This window comes from Lactuca serriola, chromosome 2 (assembly GCF_051521515.1).
Source record: "Lactuca serriola cultivar US96UC23 chromosome 2, Lser_US96UC23_V15, whole genome shotgun sequence".
NCBI classification, from domain to species: domain Eukaryota; kingdom Viridiplantae; phylum Streptophyta; class Magnoliopsida; order Asterales; family Asteraceae; genus Lactuca; species Lactuca serriola.
The window spans coordinates 204,849,960-204,858,138 of record NC_136409.1 but is presented as its reverse complement, the minus strand read 5'-3'; positions in this window follow the sequence as shown (position 1 = coordinate 204,858,138).

The window sequence follows — 8,179 nt, the reverse complement described above, 5'->3', positions numbered from 1 at the left end:
TGTTATGTGTTTGTATGGTATGTGGTACGATGGGGGAACTCACTAAGCTTTGTGCTTACGGTTTTCAGTTTTGGTTTCAGGTACCTCCTCAGCTAGGCGAAAGGAGCCGGCGCGGTAGCGGCACATCATGCACACACACGGATTTCCGCACTTACGAGATTCTCTGGGATTTATACTCTGATATTATGATGATTGTATGATTTGATTTTTATACATGGCTTACGTTTTGTTATGGTTTGATCAATCAATGTTTTTAACAATTAATGTTTCTCTAAAGTAATGTTTTTAAAATGAAATTTTTGGACGTGAAATCTGGGTCGTTACAAGTTGGTATCGGAGCCCTGGTTTGAGGGATTCGGACACGCCTTCGGGAGTGTCTGAACTCAAATCGAGGGATTAAAAGATTTTCTAAAAGAAAATGTTTTCTAAAATTGAGAAAAGAGTTTTGAGAAAGAATGAAGTGTGTGATGTGCGCGACCGGCCGAGCTCAAGTAAGTATTCCCCAAAGTACCCATACAAGTTTATGTTATGTTTATCAGCTTTTGTAGAACAGCATGCTAGAATAGGTCTAAGGACCTAGGAGTGATCCCTTATGTGCCTGCTTTATGTGTTCCAGTTGTATCAGAACTTGCATGCTAGTTATTGAGTAAACAGTAAGTAGGATAGCCTGCTTAGGTTATGCCTGGTAGTATGAGCTTAGCACTTTATGCTAGCTCAGTTCCTGAGAGTAGATAGAGTTAATTGAGATTATTACCCTTATCTGAATGCTGCTTGCTTCATGCTACGTGGGACTCTGAATAATGGGAGTTAGCCATTAGGCGAATGCGTCACGTCACATGTGATCAGGGTTAAATAATCTTAGAGTGTCGGATTTGATCCTACTGCGCAGCTCTTGTTTGAGTCCAACCGTTGTAGGGACGAGTCGGGTACTCGAAGGATTATCTGAGCCTCGTCACATGTGATGGTATTCAGGTAATAGCTAGTTGGCATTACAAGGAGGCCTGCAGCAGCTGAGGACTGGTTAGAGTGGGATTAGAGATTTCCCTAGGGCAAGCCTAGGATGAGTATATCAGTGATCAGCAGTAGTGAAAGGGATCTGGTGGAGTCGAGGCATTCCTTGAAGAAGGTACGGATAGATGTGGAAGGTAGTATGGGCCCGTACTACTGAAAGCAGAGGATCCGTACCCGAACCAAGGAAGGCCAAGATAAGACCAGGGAACTTGTAAGTAGTTGTGCTCCCTCAGGGAGTATCAGTATCACTAATGATTGTTGTGATGTATTGCAGAATGGTGGTACTTCAATCGAGGCCGGTAGATGGCGGTTCAGGAGAGGGGTCAGGTTCGGGATCAGGTTCCGAGCCGGTTGATGAGGGACTACGCGAGTTCATCGCGTCAGAGATTACCAGAGGCATCCTTGAGTCGACCCCCATTCTCTTTGGGTCGATCAAGGAAGGGATCATGGAGTTGATGGAGGATCGCCTTCGGGCATTCAGGAGTGATATGGCATCTAGCCAGTCAGGATCTCGCACGCTGTCCTTCAAGGACTTCAGGGGCAGTGGTGCGCCGGATTTCCATGGGGTGAAAGACCCCATTGCTGCCAAGCGATGGATTGCAGACATCGAGTCTGCTCAGTTGACTAGCTTCTGCCCCGAGGGGTCGAAGGTGAGGTATGCAGCAGGATGTTTACGGGACCGAGCCCGGGATTGGTGGGAGTCAGTGGGTGACTCGTTGGGAGCCTCAGCTATCGAGGCGATGACCTGGTTGGACTTCGTGACCAGGTTCAGGGCAGAGTTTGCGCCGGCTGTCGAGCTTCAGCAGTTGGCCAAGGAGTTTCTTGACATGAGACAGACGACGGAGACTGTGGCGGAGATCACTGCCAAGTTCCGGGAGAGGGCTTTGTTGGTGCCCCAGTATGCCGGTGACGAGGACATGAGGAGGACTCGTTACCATGATATGCTACGAGCTGACATCCGGGAGCATGTTAGCTTTTCGGCTTGCCCTACCTTGGACTCTATGATTGCCAGGGCGAGGGAGAGGGAGATATATTTGGAGCACATCCAGAAACGGAAATTGGAGGAGGGACAGGCAGGAGGGGCTTCGGGAAAGAAGCCCAAGGGATCAGATGGTAGGCCGAAAGGCCAGTCAGGACCGAGCCGCTGCAGGAAATGCGACAGGCCGCACGAGGGGGCGTGCAGGATGGGATCATCAGGCTGCTACAAGTGCGGCAAGTCTGGGCACATCAGCAGGGATTGCACTGCTCCGGCAGCAGTTATTCAGACATCAGAGTTGTTGTGCTTTCACTGCAACCAGAGGGGCCACAAGAAGGACAATTGCCCCCAGTTGATAGTTTCAGCGCCGGTGAAGGCGCCAGCTCCAGCGACCCTGCGGATCATGGATGGCCGGCAGGGCAAGTCAGAGGCTCCAGTGGTGAGGAGCCGAGCATTTCAGCTGACTACCGAGGAGGCACGCGCCACACCCGATGTGGTGACGGGTATGATTCTTTCCCTCTATCTTATTTTTATGATGTTATGTTATTGATATGTGCTCTGTATGTATATGTATGCATTAGGATCGTTCCATGTGAACGGCCTCCCAGTTCAGGTGATATTTGATTCGGGTGCATCCCGATCATTCGTTTCCCTTGCGCTTAGAAAGAAGTTTCATGAGCCATCAGGCGAGTTAGGTTGCCCTTTGGAGGTGGAGATTGCTGATGATCGATCGGTGCGGGCATCGATGGTATTTCGAGACTGCGTGCTGCGTTTGTTCGAGGAGCGCTACTTGGTAGATTTGGTTCCCATACCGTTGCGTGGGAACAAGGTGATTATAGGCATGGATTGGCTGAGCCCTAATGGGGCTGTGATAGATTGCGCGCAGTGGCTAGTGCGGGTCAGGACCCCAAGCGGGGGAGAGTTAGTGATTCATGGTGAGGGGCCCAGTATGGACCCGCTGTATGTTCAGCAGCGAGGGCTAGGCGCTACCTTCAGCAGGGATGCGCAGGATATGTCGCGTATGTGATGGATACCCGGGAGGCGGGTAAGGCGACAGTGAGCGAGGTTCCGGTGGTCCGAGACTTTGTAGATGTTTTCCCATAGGAGCTTCCTGGGATACCTCCGGAGCGACAGGTGGAGTTCAGGATTGACCTTGTTCCTGGTGCGGCTCCGATAGCCAAGGCACCATATCGGTTGGCTCCTCCCGAGATGCAGGAGTTGTCTACGCAGCTGCAGGAGCTGCTAGACAAGGGATTTATTCGTCCGAGCAGTTCGCCCTGGGGAGCCCCAATTCTGTTTGTGAAGAAGAAGGACGGGTCGCATCGGATGTGTATAGATTATCGGGAGCTGAACAAGGTAACGGTGAAGAACCGTTACCCGCTTCCGAGGATTGATGACCTCTTTGACCAGCTTCAGGGAGCATCTTGGTTCTCCAAGATTGATTTGCGTTCGGGTTATCATCAGATGAGGGTCAGGGAGGAGGATATGCAGAAGACCGCGTTTCGGACGTGCTGTGGCCATTATGAGTTCGTGGTGATGCCGTTTGGGCTCACCAATGCTCCTGCCGCGTTCGTGGACCTCATGAATCGCGTATGCAGACCGATGCTAGACCGGTCTGTGATAGTCTTTATCAATGATATCTTGGTTTATTCCAAGACTTGGGAGGAACATGAGGAGCATCTGAGAGAGGTGTTAGAGACCCTGAAGAGGGAGAGCTTGTATGCCAAGTTCTCCAAGTGTGAGTTTTGTTTGCGCGAGGTGCAATTTCTTGGACACCTCGTCAACCAGAACGGGATTCTGGTCGATCCGGCCAAGGTCGAGGCCGTGATGAGATGGGAGGTTCCGAAGTCTCCATCTGAGATTCGCAGTTTCCTGGGATTGGCAGGCTACTATCGGAGATTTATTTAGGATTTCTCCAAGATAGTCGTGCCCCTTACGCGGCTGACGAAGAAAGCCGTGGTCTTTCGGTGGGGGCCCGAGCAGCAGGCTGCATTTGAGACGCTGAGACAGAGATTGTGCGAGCCGCCAATCTTATCCCTGCCAGAGGGCGTGGAGGATTTTGTGGTTTATTGTGATGCATCCATTTCTGGGTTGGGCGCGGTACTGATGCAGAGGGGGCATGTTATTGCCTACGCTTCGAGGCAGCTCAAGCCTCACGAGGCGAACTACCCGACGCATGATTTGGAGTTGGGGGCGGTGGTTTTTGTCCTCAAGATTTGGCGACATTACCTCTACGGGGTTCGATGTACCATCTACACGGACCACAAGAGTTTGAGGTACCTCATAGATCAACCAAATCTGAACATGAGGCAGCGTCGGTGGTTGGATGTGGTGAAGGATTATGATTGCGAGATCCTTTACCACCCGAGGAAGGCCAACGTGATGGCCGATGCGCTCAGCCGCAAGGCGGCACCGATCAGGGACGTCTGCTTGAGGATGACCGTGGTGACTCCCCTGTTGGAGCAAATTCGGGAGGCTCAGCAGGAGGCTATCAAGGAGGAACATCGGAAGAGCGAGCGTGTGGTGGGTCAGGTTTCCTCCTTTGACTATGATAGCCGAGGATTGTTGACTTTGCACCGTAGGGTATGGGTGCCGTATCACGGGGGTGTGCGCCAGACTTTGATGGAGGAGACGCACAAGTCCCGATTCTCTATTTATCCAGGGGCGACGAAGATGTATAGGGATCTTCGTCTGGATTACTGGTGGCCCTGCATGAAGCGGGATGTGGCATGGTACGTCGAACGGTGTTTGACCTGCAGGAAGGTCAAGGCCGAACATCAGAGACCGCATGGCAAGATGCAGCCGTTGGATATTCCACTGTGGAAATGGGAAGATATCACAATGGATTTTATCACGAAGCTTCCCAGGACCGCACGTGGAGTGGATTCGATTTGGGTCATCGTGGATAGATTGACCAAGAGTGCTCATTTTATTCCGATCCAGGAGAGCATATCGACCGAGAAATTGGCCGACATCTATATCAGGGAGATTGTGGCACGGCATGGGGTGCCAGTATCGGTGATCTCGGATAGGGATGTGCGTTTTACTTCCAGATCTTGGAAGAGATTCCATGACGAGTTGGGCACTCGTCTGCATTTTAGCACTGCCTTTCACCCACAGACGGATGGTCAGAGCGAGCGGACCATCCAGACTCTGGAGGATATGCTGCGGACGTGCGTGCTAGAGTTTAGTGGTAGCTGGGATACCTATCTTCACCTGGCCGAGTTCTCCTACAACAACAGCTATCACGCGAGTATCGACCGCTCTCCCTTCGAGATGTTGTATGGACGGAGGTGCAGGACCCTGATATGTTGGGGTGAAGTTGGCCAGAGGGTCATGGGGAGCACCGAAGTGGTGCTCAAGACGACCGAGAGGATCCAGCAGGTCCGGAGTAGGCTTCAGACTGCTTAGAGTCGGCAGAAAAGTTACGCCGACAAGCGTCGATCCGACTTGGAGTTTCGAGTCGGGGATATGGTTCTCCTGAAGGTGTTGCCTTGGAAAAGCGTCATCCGATTCAGGAAGCGGGGCAAGTTGGGCCCGAGGTTCATCGGACCGTTCAGGGTTGTAACCCGGGTGGGCAAGGTGGCGTATAGGTTGGATCTTCCAGCCGAGCTCAACCAGATCCACAACACTTTCCATGTCTCTCAGCTGCGAAAGTGCTTAGTGGACGATTCAGCAGTAGTGCCGTTGGAGGATATTCATGTTGATGATAGCCTGAATTACATCGAGCGCCCAGTCGCAATCCTCGACAGGAAGTCGAAGGATTTAAGGAACAAGAGGGTGGATCTAGTGAAGGTGCAATGGCAGCATCGCAAGGGTTCGGAGTGGACTTGGGAGCCGGTGGACGAGATGATGGAGCACTATCCCGAGCTGTTTCAGGATCGAGCAGCAGACTTCAAGGACGAAGTCTAAAATAAGTGGGGGAGATTTGTAGCACCTGATTCCTGGTATGTATTCATGATTATTAAATCACTTTACTTTGCACAATTAGCCTTGGACTCGGCGAGTTGAGGGACTGACTCGCCGAGTAGAAGCGGGACTAGACGCGGGATCTACTTGGTCTACTCGGCGAGTAGGTCCGATGGACTCGGCGAGTAGACCCTGTTTGGACTTAAACCCTAACCCAGGTGTTTGCACCCTATTTAATCGATCTAACCCAACCTCCACTTCCCTTAGCACTCCCAAAGACCTGTAGAACGAAACCCTAGCCTCCCTTGTGTCCTTGTGGGTGATTGTTAACATTTTGAAGGTGATTTGGGGCTTGGGAGAAGAAGTAGAAGATTGAAGAGTGCAAGAATGGAAGGAGATCCAGAATCTACTCTGTGAAAGACCTCCATTCAGGTAGAAAATACCCTAACTTGATCTTTAGCTCGTTAGTCCCCTTTTTTCCCTAAGAAAAGAGGTTTTAAGCCCTAAAAACCTAAATCTCTATGTGTTTATGGCTAATGTTCTGCAAGAACTTCGGATGTGGACCTTTTGGACTTCATAGTAGCATAAAGTCTCTGTGGTTGAGGTAGTGGGAGTCCCCAATGAGCATAAGACCTCTTGTATAGCTTGGAAGTGCATGTTTGAGCTCATAGGGCCATGCATGCACGTAAAGTTTACAACTTTACGTGGTAAATGAACCCTAGGACCATGGATCTGTGGTCTGGAAGTGTTGCATGTCCTAGATCTGGCCTACTCAGGAAGTGGGTCGAAGGACTCGGCGAGTCCCAAGGTGGAACTCGGCGAGTTCTATGAAGATGGTCGTCGACTCGGCGAGTTGGATGAACAAACTCGGCGAGTCCTATGAAGATTGCCTGGAACTCGCTGAGTAGTTCTTCAAACTCGGCGAGTAATATGAACATACACAGAACACGAGGGGTTTAAGCGTCAAAGGCTCAACCTTCGTACCTGTGCACGGAATTAACCGTATAACGTAGTCCCGAAACCCCCAAACCCTTGAATGGGGTGTTTTGGTGTGGATTGGAAGCAAGCAGAGGACCTGCTCGAGGAACTCGGCGAGTTGCTCGCAGGACTCGGCGAGTTGGTACTCGAGTCGGCCCCAAAGTCCCGGATAGCGAGTCAGGCGTGACTCAGCGAGTGAAAGAGGGACCTGGTGAGTGGGACCGGATCAGTGAGAGATGGACTCAGCGAGTTGCTCTCTGGACTCGGCGAGTCCAGTCAACTGGAAGTTGACTTTGACCTGGTCTTTGACTTGGTGTGGGGTAAAAGGGTCAATTTACCCTAAGAACATCTAGCGTGTTTAACTGACCGTTTTGTGGGAATTACAGTCGAGGGACGTTAGCAGCAGCAGCAGTAGACAACCAGTTCCCACACAGACCAGCAGCCTATTCGAGGTGAGTTACCTTCCAGTAGCGGTGGGTCTAAGGCCACAATGCCGACCCACCAGTAGGAGACGTATGATAGATGATTGTCTTTGTGATATCATCTAGGTTCATACTACCTGATATGTTATATGCTAGCATGATATGTTGTATGTGATAGTATTCGAGTTCGGTTGTTAGGACCGAAGGGTAGTCAGACACCCCAGTTACGTCTGACAGTATGTGATGATATGTTTGCATGCTGGCTTGTTATGTTATACGCGATAGAGGTAGTATGAGGGGACCAGTCCCTGTGTTCGGTTGTCAAGACCGAAGGGTAGTTCAGGCACCCTAGATATGTCTGATAGTATGTTTATGTTATGATATATGTGATAGTAGCAGTAGGGGGTGGAATAGTCCCCGAGGGTCGGTTGTTAGGACCGACGGGTAGTCAGCACCCCAGAATGGCTTGACACGGGTAGTCAGCACCCCAGAATGGCTTGACACGGGTAGTCAGCACCCCAGAATGGCTTGACATGGGTAGTTAGCACCCCAGAATGGCTTGACACGGGTAGGACGGCACCCCAGAACGGCCGTACCGGGTAGTCAGGCACCCCAGAATAGCCTGGTAGTATGCGTGTTAATTGTTTGTATGAGATGTGGTACGATGGGGGAACTCACTAAGCTTTATGCTTACAGTTTTTGGTTTTGGTTTCAGGTACCTCTTCGTCGAAGGGGAAGGAGCCGGCGCGGTAGCGGCACATCATGCACACACACGGATTTCCGCACTTACGAGATTCTCTGGGATTTATACTCTGATATTATGATGATTGTATGATTTGATTTTTAGACATGGCTTACGTTTTGTTATGGTTTGATCAATCAG